This window comes from Pongo pygmaeus, chromosome 2 (assembly GCF_028885625.2).
Source record: "Pongo pygmaeus isolate AG05252 chromosome 2, NHGRI_mPonPyg2-v2.0_pri, whole genome shotgun sequence".
In the NCBI taxonomy this organism is placed as follows: Eukaryota; Metazoa; Chordata; class Mammalia; order Primates; family Hominidae; genus Pongo; species Pongo pygmaeus.
Window position 1 is genome coordinate 170492896 of NC_085930.1, and position 15924 is coordinate 170508819.

Genomic DNA, 15924 nt, shown 5'->3' on the forward strand with positions numbered 1-15924 from the left:
ATTGTGCTTAGAAGAACTGAATGTCCCCAAAAGAATCAAGAATAAAATGAAATCATTATTGATCTGAATTTTTGCCTTTTCTTCATGATAGAACATTTAATTAGGATAAATTCTTTGGCATCATTATCATCATTTCTATAATAATTAATTCCAGTTATTCAGAGATAACATTGCTGGAGCAGGTGGGGATTTGGGAGTTCATTTGCAATGCAAATGTATAATAATTGTGAATATTTGATAATTCAGTGGTTTCACTTTTTTTCTTTTTTGAGACAGGATTTTGCTCTGTAGCCCAAGCTGGAGTGCAGTGGAGTGATTCTGGCTCACTGCATCCTCAACTTCCTATGCCCAAGCGTTCCTCCCACCTTAGCCTCCCAAGTACCTGGGAACACAGGCCTTTGTCACCATGCTTGGCTAATTTATTTATTTATTCTTTATTTTTGTATAGATGGAATCTCCCTATGTTACCCAGGCTGGTCATAAACTCCTGGGCTCAAGCGATCCTCCTGTCTTGGTCTCCCAAAGTGTTGGGATTATGGGTGTGAGCCACTGCACCTGGCTGGTTTCATCTTTTAAAAAAGAAAATTTACGGAATCCAAATTGAATTTGGTTCTATGAAGGTATAGTTATGCAGATATGGAAATCTTGGTGCATCAAGACAGGGAGTGGGTGATAGAAAACTTTCTGGTCTTGCTCTGCCTACTTTGTTGCACTGCCTACTTTGGCAAACACCATTCACTTTTGAGGCTCTCACTCATATATATATGTGTATATATATATAAACACACATATGTATATACACACATATATATACACACACATATGTATATACACAAACATATATACACATATGTATATACACACATATATATACACATATGTTTATATTTATATATGAGTGAGAGCCTCAAAAGTGAATGATGTTTATATACATGTGTTTCTCAAACTATGTTCAGAGGAATACCATTTCTGGAAGTTGTTATTATGAACTACTGGAAAAAAGTGGGTTCTGCATCAAACAAATATTGGAAGTACTATATTCTGTCTTCCTGTTGCAGATCTATAAAGCACATTAGTGTAGTCTTGGATGTTCCTGCAGAAAATAAGTTTGTTTAATTTTATTTTATCCAGTGATCACGTTTATTTTGGGTATAGAATTGATCAAGTAACATACTGTGAAAACGCATTCTGTAGTATATCCATTTTGGAAATGTTGCATTTGTTTCTCATTTAAGGATCCAACTGGGGTAAAGTTAACTCCTGACGTTTCTCCCTTTCTTCAGCAGTTCTTCCCTGTTTAGAATGTAATATTGCTTTAGTTGTAGCTGTGCTTGTATTTGTCAGAGGGAGAATAAGATAATTTGCAAGTGATTTAAAAAGTGATGCTTATACTTAAAATTTTTTCTTTTTCCAATTAGAATTGAATAATAAAGAAATTCAGGAACTTAGAGTTTTGTCTCTGATTCCTATGTTCTTATGTTTATTTTTTTTTCTTTATGTCATCTCTATGAGTGGATTGGAACAATCTGGGGAGGCTGAGAGACAAGCAGCCTAGAAGATAGAAGAAAAAAACCATGCCACAGGATTTGATACAAAAGAGAACCAGGCAGAGCACCTGTAGGGGTACAACAATTCATGTGTAAGATTTGGGGTATCTGTCAGCATCTTACACCAGTGTTTGTGGCTGACATTTCATAGAAAGTCTGGAGTTACGAGCTCAGGGTTAGGATCCAGGAGTAGTAGTTGATTATGAGTTCTTTCCGGGGCATCCAAACCAAGGAAGTTGCTATTCTCTGGTAGTGGCTTTGGGAGGGAGGTTCTAGGTTCTTCACACCATTTTCTGTTATGAAGGTGGAGAACTGGACAACTGAGTACCCCCATCTTTCAACAACATCATGTCTTCCATCTTGTCAAAAGTAGAAAAATCAAGGAAAGTAGAAAAAAATAGAAAATTAAAATCTCATCCCAAGGATTTGAACACAAACCCTACCCTGTTCTTACCCTGATGATTACCAAATATACACACCTGACTGCCAGCCCTGAGTACTAACCTGCTTGAGTGAAATGAACATCCCAAGCTTAACATGACAAAATCAAGCTGCTCCTCCCACATCCTACCTTAACTCACATAGTGACAAGTTCTCTTCAGCTTCTCAGGCTAAAACCTTGTGTCACTTGATTTTTCTCTTTTATACTTAAATTTAATCTGTCAGATAATCCTTTTGGTGCTTTTTTCAGAATGTGTACAGAGTTTGAGGAATAGTGCCTCTTCACTGCCACAACCCTGGGTCAAACTATAGCCAAGTATTGCAGTAACTTTGTAACTCCCTCACATATAAGAGATCCAATGCCCTAATGCAAATAAAGCTCAACATACCACATGTTGAAATATTTAAAGCTTAAAAATGAAGCTAACAAATGTTTATTTAAAATATCTTCTATCCTTCTACTTTGAAATATAAGCATTTTTGTTGAAACAAATAGAAAATAAAGTATGGCTTTTTACATGACTCACAGTAAACAAAATGTCAAAAGTGACTTAATCCCTATGGTGTATGTCTAGGTGTCCTAGTAATAGGCAGGTGATATTTGGATGAGTAATAAGACAAAGACATTAATTCATAAATTACTCTATATTTATCCCATAAATGTTATTTTTAAAACTGAATTTCAGACAAATATGATGTATTTTGTAATCAAGCTTTCCATACAATACATGTTCTGTTGACAGTTTTGTCAAATTTGACCACCTTTGTTGAGTCATTGTATTTCTTACTAATTTCAAGAAACTAATTCCTATTTAGAGAAAGTTTTCTCAGCTGAACTGGCAATAAGACTTGAAAATGCAGTAGTAATTTTATGATTAAGTTTTGGTTCAAATTGTAAGGGGGTTTGCCTAAGATGCATTATTACTATTGCAGACAATATTGGAAGATATTGAAATTGTATATATAAACCAATGATCAGTTATATTGCCATTTCATCATCTCTTAAAACACTATTTTAGAACCTACATTCATTATGAATTTTCAGTCTAGACTGCATTAATACAAATTTGGGTGGTATGAATTCTTATCCTTTAGCCATTAAATGTGCAATTTTCCAAATGCCATGCAATTTTCCAAATGCCATGCAATTCAAGAATGGTGAAATGAAACACAAAGAGAAAGCAAGAAAACGAATGCCCAGGACAACTGTTATATAACACACTGTTATCTATGGTATTTGTGCTCCCCAAAAGGAAAGATTTGATAAGTTAAGTTGCATTTCTCTTAATCAAGCCCACCTGTTGCTCAACTCTTCCCATGCCATACCCATGATAGCAGCAGTACAACCTAGTAAACCTGATGGTGTTTGGAGGTGGCCACCTTTTGTTTGATGTGCAGAGGATAAGAAGCATGGAGGTGAGTTTCTCAGGGTTCCTGAAGGGTGTTAGTTACAGGAGCACATGTTTAAGATTACAGATTGTACTGAGCCAGAAATGAACCCTGATCTCTAATCAAGGTGCTCTGAGTACTATAATAAATTTATACATTGTGTGCTTGTTTTATGAAGAACTCTTTAAAGCATGGGTCTAGGGCAGGGCCCCTCTTGCATACAACTAAAGGCAGTATTGCCTATTTCCACCTTGGAAAAATAAAATTATTCATTTTTATTTTGAGGTGGGGGTCCCACTCTGTCAACCAGGCTGGAGTGCAGTGGTGCTAACATGGCTCACTGCAGCCTCACCTCCCAGGCTCAAGTGATCCTTCTGCTTCAGCCTCCTGAGTAGCTGGGACTACAGATTCTTCCCACCACTCCCAGTTTATTTCTGCTTTTGACCCCTTTGATCAAAGCAATCCTGTTAAAAAAAAAAAAAGTGACTCATCTTACCCCTCTGTGCAGAGTCTCTTGAAGCTCCCATCTTATCTGAAGTAGATGTTAAATCCTCACTGTGACCAGAAAGGCTCCGTGTGATCTGGCCCCATGTGTCCCCTCTGTCTTCATCTCCTGCCTTCTCCTCCACCCTTGCTCTGGACATTGATCTCAACCCTTTTCAAATTCACCAGGCATTTTTCTACTCAGTACTTTGTACGTGCCATTCTACGTAGAGGGCTCTGACTCCAGGCAATGGCGTATCTGGCTTTGCCTCTTTCAAACCTTTCTTCAAATTTTTTTCAGGTGAAGCCTTCTTGGACCACTTGATTTTAAATTGTAGTTCCCCTTCCCTGATCCTTGTCCCTGCTTTATTTTTGCTCTGTAGCACTCATCACTGTCTAATACGTTATGTATTTCATGTATTGTTCTTGTTACTTTTCTGTCTTCTCACTAGAAAGTTAAGTTCCACCACGCCAGGGAGTTTTGCCTGTTTATTGTTCCATCCACATGGTCAGTATATTAAATATGTGTTCAATGAATCCAGATTGATAGGGTCCAAACAGATGTGATAGTTATAGATACTTCCACAAGGTGGTGCTCACAGATTATTTTTGCTTTTGGTTTCCATTTTAAATAATAATAAAAACAAACAAGCCCCAAAGCCCTAATCTGTTACAAAGTAAATAAAATATTGACTTAGATTTCAAAATTAAGAACCTGATTTCATAAAATACCATGTTTTATGTTTCAGTGTCAGAGAGCTACACATTTTTTTTTCTTGTTGGGACATAGGACTATTGGGCAGTTGCTATGAAAAACTTATAACTTTGGAAGGAGACCATGTCTCCCGTCATCTGGGTAAGATGCTCTTGAATGGAGTCCAAATACATTTTTATCTCCCTCCACAGTATAAAATGGGTCATCCTGAGTCCTGGGATAGAATATATTCCAGGTGTTAGTGCCCTCAGGAACTGCCTCAGCTGCAGAGCTGCCTCATTCAAAGTTATGCCCTTCCCAGGACAGTCCAAATCTGGTAACTCAGCAAGTTGGGTATATGAGGTCTGGCCATTTCAGTTCTCCAAGGCCTCTTTGACAGGTCATATTTGCTCCAGAGCTCTCTGCTGGTTGGCCAAGGCTCTGCCAGGCCTTACTGCAGCTCAACTTCTTCTCTGCCCCATTCTACCCAATTCTGCCTCCTCTTCTTTCTTTTCACAGGGAATCTGTGAACATCTTGCACTTCAAACGCTATCTCCACATCTGCTTCTGGAGATCCAACTGGTGACAATGAGATGTAAAATGTGAGAGAAAGTGGTAGAGGGTACAATTTTGTGGACTACTTGTTTGTTCCCTTCTCCCTGACTTCTCCTTTGCTCTGGGCCAGAGCTGAAAGAATAAACGAATATATTATTGGAAGATTTTGGCCTGACATTTAGGTCCAAAGAACCTTTGTTGTCTGACTGTAGTGGTTGACAGCACAGGCTCAAGAACAAGATGTACTTAGTCAGAATTTCATTTACTGGTGATACAACTTGAACAAGACACTGAGTCTGTCTGCCCCTCAGTTTCTTCATCTATAAAATGAGATTTTACTGCAATAAAGGAGTTCATGATTACAAAGCTCTTAGAATTGTGTCTGGCACATAGTAAGTGCAAGATAGGTGCTTGTTTAACAAATAAGAAAGCTAGCTCTATTCAAGTCAAATGTCAGAAAGGAGGCATTTTGTGTATGGGTCGAACTCCTTTTCACGGTCAGGTATGTGTGAGTTTTTCAGCTGATGGACGTAGGACTGTTGAAGGAGGTAAAATCAGGACTGGTTTGGGCTCAGTGTATGATCAGAGGTGATAGGGTTCATTGAATTGTAGCTTTTCATTTAATCAAGGTCTTCCCATGGAATATCTAAATTATATAGACATAAAACTGGTGCGGTTTATAAAGGATACATTAAAATAAAGTGTTACTTCTTTGAAATGAGATTAAAATTTACTTGTTCTTCAAAATCACTATTAATAAAGTTTATATACCAAAGTGCATAGATTTGCCTTCATATTTAGGCACCCAGGGTCACTGTCTTGAATTGTCACGCTGATCACATGCTTTTTAGACACCTGAACAAGACACTGAGAGAGGGCCCACCCAAAGATGGATATTCTGCTGATCCGAAAGGTAATGACGGTGACAAATGAGACCTCCCAGTGGACCATAGTGAGGGTTAGCAGCAGGAAATTGCATTGGCTCAGTGATTAAGGCAACATCAGCAGTCAGAAGACAGCGGCAGGGCAGGTGGCCTTGGTCTTGCTGCTGTCTCGTCTGATCCGTCTCACAGGGTGATGAGTCTGAGATGTGTCTGCCTGGTCTGCAAACACAATATTCCCCTGCTTCTCCCAACTTTCTTTCTTTCTTTTTTTTTTTTGAAAATAAATGAGCAACAAGAAATTTGGAACATCCAGATTATTCAATGTCAGGGCTATTGCCAAAGCAGCACGCCCACTGTCCTCGGATATCGAATGCAAGTTAAAATTGCCTCTGGCAAAAGGTTTTGTGAAGGCCTTCCTCATTCATTTTAATTCAAGAAAAATTAATGAGCACCAACTATGTACCAGGCACTAGGCTCGATGCCAGGGATACAAAGATAAATGAGATAATTTCTTGTCTTCAAGGAAGTCACAGTTGAATGAAAGAGGCATCTAAGTAACAGCAATGGTTTTCCATCTTTTTTGTCTCAGGGTTGGACGAGGACCTAAATGCCATGGCAATTATAGGAGAAATTGAGAAAACACTTGATCTAGCAAGTTGGTTGATTAATGTTCTTACTTTAACTACTCCAAGGAGTATTAAGCAAGAATTTATTTCAAAATGTTCTGCCTCAGCAGAAGAAAAATGTTAAATAAAAATTCTAAGAACAACATTTTCACAATGGGGTGTTACCATGTGGGACTCTAAATCTTGTTTCTAAGACCTTGGATTGATAAGGAGAGAGAATACTAAAGAACTCTGGGGAAATTAGAAGTTGAAACCTGGCAGAGTCAAGGACCAAAGTAGGCAGAGGCATTATTGTCGCTCTCACCTGAGCCTGGAAAGATCTCAATAACCACCTCACCAGCTCCTTTTGAGGGAAGAGAATCCAAAGCTTGTATGCTGTAACTCAAAATATGTGGCCCAAGAACCCATAGATATATCATTCACATTTCCAACAAAGACTCCCAATTTTAAAAATGAAATAAATTTTGGGGATATCACATATCAACAGAAAAAACACGAGTATTAAATGTACAGCTCGATGACTCTAAACATACGACTATGTCCATTAAACCAAGACCATATCATTATATGGCAATTTTCCAGTACGTGGAAGTCTTCTTGTGCCCATTTCCAGTTAAATTTCCCACCCCACAAACATAGCCACTACTCTAATTTCTATTACCATAGGTTAATCTTGCATGTTTCTGAACTTTTTATAAATGAATTCATGCTCTTTCACATCTGCCTTCTTTCTTCAACATTCTGTCTGGGAGATCATCCATGTTGTTTTGGAGATCAGTAGTACTTAAGATGTTGAACATCTAATTGGTCATGCTGACTGGCCATTTGTGTATCTTCTTTTATGAAGTGGCAGCTCAATATTTTGGCCCAATTTTATTGGACTGTCAGTCCCTTTCTTATTGACATATAGGAGTTCTTTAGACTGTCTCCATACAAGACTCCTGTATTTTAATTTACTTCTCTTGTTTTCTCCAAGTAGCTTAAGTTTGTTCCCTGAATCATCTTTTCCCTTTCATTCATTATCCTTAAGTTTCCAAAACTTTCGAACTTAAGCTTCTCTGCTGGCTCTCTTCCTTTGTAGACCCCAAATTTGGATCCAAAAAAAGTGAGTTAGATGTAATTGACTGAAAATCCTTTTAAAATTTTGTCCTCTAATATTTATCTTTTTTAGTTTTTTAATTTTTTTATTATTATACTTTAAGTTCTAGGGTACACGTGCACAATGTGCATGTTTGTCACATAGGTATGCATGTGCCATGTTGGTTTGCTGTACCCATAAACTTGTCATTTACATTAGGTATTTCTCCTAACACTATCCCTCCCCCAGAACCTACCTTCCAACAGTCCCTGGTGTATGATGTTCCTCTCCCTGTGCCCATGTGTTCTCATTGTTGTTTGGTTTTCTGTCCTTGTGATATTTTGCTGAGAATGATGGTTTCCAACTTCATTCATGTCCCTGCAAAGGACATTAACTCATCCTTTTTTGTGGCTGCATAGTATTCCATGGTGTATATGTGCCACATTTTCTTTATCCAGTCTATTATTGATGGACATTTGGGTTGGTTCAAAGTCTTTGCTATTGTGAATAGTGCTGCAATAAACATACGTGTGCATGTGTCTTTATAGTAGCATGATTTATAATCCTTTGGGTATATACCCACTAATGGGATTGCTGGGTCAAATGGTATTTCTAGTTCTAGATCCTTGAGGAATTGCCACACTGTCTTCCACAATGGTTAAACTAATTAACACTCCCACCAACAGTGTAAAAGCGTTGCCATTTCTCCACATCCTCTCCAGCATCGTTGTTTCCTGACTTTTTAATGACCACCATTGTGATGTGAGATGGTATCTCACTGTGGTTTTTGACTTGCATTTCTCTAATGACCAGTGATGATGAGCAGTTTTTCTTATGCCTGTTGGCCGCATAAATGTCTTCTTTTGAGATATATAGACCAATGAAACAGAACAGAGGCCTCAGAAATAACACCACACATCTACAGTCATCTGATCTTTGGCAAACCAGACAATAAAATGGTGCTGGGAAAACTGGCTAGCCATATGTAGAAAGCTGAAACTGGATCCCTTCTTTACACCTTACACAAAAATTAACTCAAGATGATAAATTAAAGACTTAAATATAAGACCTAAAACCATAAAAACCCTAGAAGAAAACCTAGGCAATACCATTCAGGACATAGGCATGGGCAAAGACTTCATGACTAAAACACCAAAAGCAATGGCAACAAAAGCCAAAATAGACAAATGGGATCTAATTAAACAAAAGAGCTTTTGCACAGCAGAAGAAACTATCATCAGAGTAAACAGGCAACCTACAGAATGGGAGAAAATTTTTGCGATCTATCCATCTGACAAAGGGCTAATATCCAGAATCTACAAAGAACTTAAACAAATTAACAAGAAAAAAAAAAAAACAACCCACCAAAAAGTGGGCAAAGGTTATAAATATTTACCTTTGTAAAGAAAATAAAGGCAATAGATAGAATATCTGATGGTAGAATTTAAGGAATTAGAAAACTGATGGAATTTTTTTTATTTTTTATTTTTTTTTTATGGAGATTGGGAACAAGAATGGCCAATGAAAGCTACATTTTTATACCTCTGAAGTCCAACTATGCTGTAATGTCTTAAATTTTTTTTTAAATTTGGGATAATTAGCTTTAAGGGATGGGATGTTGAACAAAGGAAGAAAAAATTTCTTCATCAGTAAATGATGTTTAATTTAAAAAGAAAAGATTAAGGATTATATGGCTATTCCTGTGATATTGTGAGTAATATCTTCCTCTCCCCCACTGGATATTAGAAACAATATCACAGGTGAGGTGTACATTCCCTGCGATATTGGGAGTAATATCATCCTTCCCCCCCTCCTTGATATTAGGAACACTATCACAGAGGGCGTGTCCATGCCCTGTGATACTGGAAGTAATATTATCCTTTTCCTCCCTGGATATTAGGAACAATATCACAGCGTGAGTGTACACCTCCAGCGGTATTTCAATTAATATCAAACTCTTTCCCCTGGATATTAGAAACAATATCACGAGGGGTGTGTACATGCCCTGCAATAATGTAAGTAATATTATCCTCTCCCCACCTAACTATCAGGAACAACATCACGGGGGGTGCGTACACCCCTTGCAATATTGGGAGTAATATCATCATCACACCTGGATATTAGGAACAATATCACCAGAGGGGTGTACACTTTATGCAATACTTGGAATAATATCCTCTTCCCTACTGGATATTAGGAACAGTATCACAGGGGAGGTGTACACCACCTGGAATATTAGGAGTAATATAATAATCTCACCCTGGATATTAGAAACAATATAACAGAGGGTATTAGAACTCCTGCGATATTGAGAGTAATATCATCCTCTCCCCTCCCTGGATTTTAGGAACAATATCACAGAGGTGGTGTACACTCCCTGCGATATTAGCAGTAATATCATTTTATCCCCTTCTGCATATTAGAAACAATAACACTGTGGAGGTGTACACCCCCTGCAATATTGGGAGTAATATCAGCCTTTAGCCACCTGGATATTAGGAACAATATCAAAGGGGTGGTGTACCCCCCTGCGAAATTGGGAGCATTATCATCCTCTTCCTGTCTGGATATTAAAAACGATGTAACGGGGGAGGTACACCCCTTGCGATATTGGGAGTAATATCATCCTCACCCCTTAAACATTAAAAACAATATCACAGAATGGGTTTACACCCCCTGCGATATTAGGAGTAATATCATCCTCTCCCTTCCTGGACATTAGGAACAATATCATAGGAAGGGTATATACCCCCTGCGATATTGGGAGTAACGTTATACTCTCCCCCCGGATATTAGAAACAATACTAGAGTAGGAGTGTACACTTCCTGTGATATTGGGAGTAACATCATCCTCTCCCCCTCTGCATATTAGAAACAATATCACAGGGTGGGTACACACCCACTGCGATATTGGGAGTAATATCAATCTCTCCTCTTCTGGATATTATAAACAATATCACGAGGGGGAGTACACCCCCTAGGATATTGGGAGTAATATCATCTTCTCCCTCCCTTGATATTAGGAACAATATCACGGGGGGGTGTACACACCCTGCAATATTGGGAGTAATATCATCTTCTCCCTCCCTGGATACGAAAAACAATATCAGAATTAGGGTGTACACCCACTGCGATATTGAAAGTAATGTCATCCTCTCTTCCCCTGAATATTAGGAACAATATTACAGGTGGGGTGTACACCCTCTGCAAAATTGACAGTAATATCATCCTCTCTTCACCTGAATATTAGAAACAATATCACAGGATGGGTGTACACCCGCTGCTTGGGAGCAATAACATCATTTCCCCCTGCTGGATATTAACAACAGTATCAAAGGGGGAGGGTACACTCCCTTTAATATTGGGAGTAATATCATTTCCTCCCCCTCGAGTACTAGGAACAATATTACAGAGAAAGTGTACACCCGCTGCGATATTGGAAGTAATATGTTCTTCTCTCCCTCTGCATATTAGGAACACTATCACGGGGGAGTGTACGCTTCCTGTGATATTGGGAGTAACATCATCCTCTCCCCCTCTGGATATTAAGAACAATATCACAAGGTGGGTATACACCCATTGCGATGTTGGGAGTAATATCAACCTCTACTCTTCTGGATATTAAAAACATTATCACGGGGTGGGGGCTGTACACCCTGTGATATTGTTCCTAATATCCAGGGAGGTGTACAACCCCTGCAATATGGGAGTAATATAATCCTCTGCCCCCCAGGATATTAGGAACAATGCCACAGTGGATCTGCCTGCCTCGTGAGATATTGGGAGTAACATCATCCATTCCCTCACTAAATATTAGAAACAATATCACAGGTGGGGTGTACACCCTGTGCGATATTGGGAGTAATATCATCTTCTCACCCCCCTGGATTTAGAAACAATATTACATGGGGGGTGTACACCTACTGGGATATTGGGAGAAATATCATCCTCTCCCCCCTTGATATTAGGAACAATATCACAGTGGGGGTGTAAACACCCTGTGATATTGTGAGTAAAATCATCCTCTCCTCCCTGAATATTAGAAACAATATCACAGAAGGGGTGTACATCCCCCGCGATATTGGGAGTAATATCATATTTTCCCTCACTAAATATTAGGAACAATATCGCAGAGGGTGTACACTCCCTGCGATATGGGGAAAAATATGATCTTACCCCCTGGATTTTGAAACAATATCACAGGGGGTTGTACAGCTGCTACCATATTGGGAGTAATATTATCCTCTTCCCCTCTGGATATTAGGAACAATATCACAGGGAAGGTGTACACCCCCAGCAATATTGGGAGTAATATTATCCTCTCTCACACTGGATATTAGAAAAAAATCACAGCGGGGGTGTACATCACCTGCAATATTAGGAGTAATACCATCATTTCCCCCACTGGATATAAGGAACAATATCACAGGAGGGGTATACAGTCCCTACGATATTGGGAGCAATATCATCTTTTTCACCCTGGATATTAGGAACAATATCATGGGGGGGGATTACACCCACTGCTATATTGGGAGTAATACCATCCCCTCACCCCTGGATATTAGGAACAATATTATCCCCTCACCCCTGGATACTGGGAACAATGGGGGGGGGTGAACACCCCCCCGCGTTATTCAGAGTAATATTATCCTCTACCCCCCTGGATATTAGGAATATTAACACAGGGGTGTTGTACACCCCCTGCGATATTGGGAATAATATCACCTTCCCCCCGCTTGGATATTAGAAACAATATCACAGAAGGAGCGTACACCCGCTGAAGTATTGGGGACGTTATCATCCTCTCCCTCCCTGAATATTAGGAACAATAATCATTAGGAAGGTGTACACCTCCTGCAATATTAAAAGTAATGTTATCTTCTCCCTGTCTGGATATTGAAAAGCAATATCATAGGGGGGTTGTACACCCCCTGCGATATTTGGAATAATGTCATCCTCTCTCTCCTTGGATATTAGGAGCAATATCACAAGGTGGGTGAACACTTTCTGCAATATTGGAAATAATATCCTCTCCCCCCTTGATATTAGGAACAATATCTCAGGGGAGGTGCTCACCCCCTGCGATATTGGCTGTAGTATCATAATCTCCCCCTGGATATTAAAAACAATATCATGGAAGGGGTGTAGGCCCCCTCCGATATCGGGAGTAATGTCATCCTCTTCTTCCTTGGATATTAGGAACAATATCACATGGGAGGTGAACACCCCCTGTGATAATGGGAATTATATTATACTCTCCCCCCCTAAATATTAGGAACAATATCGCAAAGGGGGTGTACACTTTCTGCGATATTGAGAGTAATATCATGCTCTTTCCCATGGATGTTAGGTACAATATCACATGGGTGTTGTACAGCACCTGAGATATTTGGAGTAATATCATCCTCTTTCTCCCTGGGTATTAAGAACAATATCACAGGGGAGGTGTAAATCCACAGTGATATTGAAAGTAATATCATCTTCTCCCCACGTGGATATTAGGAATAATATATCAGGGGATTGTACACCCCCTGCGATATTGGGAGTAATATCATATCCCCCACCTTGATATTAGGAACAATATCACTGGGGGATGTATCCTTCCTGCGATATTGGGAATAATATAATCCTCTCCCTTCCTGGATGTTACGAACGATATCACAAAAAAGGTGTGCACGCCCTGAGATATTGGGTGTAATATCATCCTCTCCCCACCTGGAATTATGAACCATATCGGCGTGTACACACCTCACGATATGAGCGATATGGGGAGTAATGTCACTCCCACTCCTGCGTATTACGAAGCAGATAACGGGCGTGAACACTTTCCGCGATAGGGGGAGTAATATCACCTCTCCCTCCCTGGATATTAGGAACAGTATCACAGCGGGGTGTACATTCCCTGCGATACTGGGCGTAATCATCCTCTTCCCCACTGAATATTAGGAACAATATCACAGGGGGATGTACACCCCTGCGATATTGCAAGTAATATCATCCTTTCCCTTCCTGAAAATTAGGAACAATATCACAGAGGTGGTGTACATCCCCTGCGATATTGGAATTAATATCATCCTCTCCCCCCTGGATATTAGGAACAATATAAGGGGGAGGGGGGTGTACAACCCAAGAAACATTTGGAGTAATATCCTCTTTTCTCCTGAATATTAAAAACAATATTACGGGGGGTGGGTTGTAAACCCCCTGGGATATTAGGGGTAATATCATCCTCTCCTCCCTTGGATTAGAAACAATGTCATAAGGGAGGTCTACACCCACTGCGATATTGGGAGTAATATCATCCCCTCTCCCCTTGGATATTAGGAACAATATCGCAGATGGGCTGTACAGTCCCTGCGATATTGGGAGTAATGTCACCCTGACCCCTCTGGATGTTAGGAACAATATCACACAGGGGGTGTCCACCCCCTGTGATATTGAATGTAGCAAAATCCTTCCCCTGCCTGCATATTAGGAACAATATCTCAGGGACAGTGTACACTCCCTGTGATATTGGGAGTGATATTATCTTCTCTCTCCTTAGGAACAATAACACAGGGGGTGTACACCCCGTGTGATATTGGGGATAATATCATCCTCTCAGGCTCTGGATATTAGAAACAATATCACAGAGGGTGTGTACACTTGTAGGGATATTGGGAGTAATATCATCCTCTCCCTCCTTGGATATTCGGAAAAAATCACAGGGGGTTGTACACCTGCTGCGATATTGGGAGTAATATCATTTTTTGACCCTTGGATATTAGGAACTATATCACTGGGGGGGGTGTACACCCCCTACAATACTGGGAGTAATATCATCCTGCGCCCACCTCGATATTAGGAACAGTATCACAGGGGGACGTACACAACTGGGGATATTGGGTGTGAGATTATCCTCTTTACCCCTGGACATTAAGAACAATATCAAATTGTGGGTGTACACCCCATGCGACATTGGGAGTCATATTATCTTTCCCAGTGAATATTAATAACAATATCACAGCGTGGGGCTACACCCCCCTGTGATATTGGGAGTATTATCATCCTCTCCCCCCTGAAGTTTAGGAGCAATATCACTGTGGGATTGTACACTTCCTATGAAATTTGGTGTAATTTCATCTTCTCCCCTCCTGGATATTAGGAACAATATCACAGGGGAGGTGTACCCCCCATGCGACACTGGGAGTAATATCATTTTCTTTCCCCCAGGATATTAGGAACAATATCAAAGGGGTTGTGGACACTCCCTGATATATTGGGAGTAATATAATCTTCTCCTCCCCTGGACATTAGGAACAATATCATGGGGGGTGGGGTGGTGTGTGTCTACCCAGTGCGATATGGGGAACAATACTATCTCTCAAGTTGGATATTAGGAACAATATTTCAGGAGGGGTGTACACATCCTGTGATATTTTGAGTAATAGCATCATTCTCTCTCCACTTGGATATTAGAAATAACAGGGGTTGTACACACCCCTGCAATATTGGGAGTAATTTCATTTTCTCCGTCCTTGAATATTAGAAAAACATCAGAGGGATGTGTCCACCTCCGGCGATATTGGGAGTAATGTCATCCTCTCCACTTTGAATATTAAGAAAAATATTACAGAAGGCTGTACACCCCCTATGATACTGAGAGTAATGTCACCCTCTCTCCCCCTGAAAATTAAGAACAGTATCGTGGAAGGGGTGTACACCCCCTGAAATACTGGGAGTCATATTATCCTCTCTTCCTTCTAAATATTGAAAACAATATTACAGGAAGGTGTACACCCTCTGTGATATTGAAAGTAATATCTTCCTTTTCCACCGTGGACATTAGGAACCGTATCACAGGGGGGGTGTACACCCCCTGCTATATGGGGAGTAATATCATTTTCTCACCCCTGAATATTAGGAACGATATCATGGAGGGGGTGTACCTCCCTGTAATATTGGGAGTAATATCATTCTCTCTCCTTCTGGATATTTGGAACAATATCACGGAGGCGTGTACACCTCCTGCAATATTGAGAGTAATATCATCCTCTTTCTCCCTGAATATTAGGAAAAACATCACACGGGGCGGTCTACATCTCTTCGATATTGGGAATAATATCATCCTCTTGAATTCTGGATATTAGGAACCATATAACAGAGGGGGTGTACATCCTTAGGGATATTGGGAATAACATTTTTCTAGGGTACTACGAATAATACCACAGGGTGTACACACATGTTG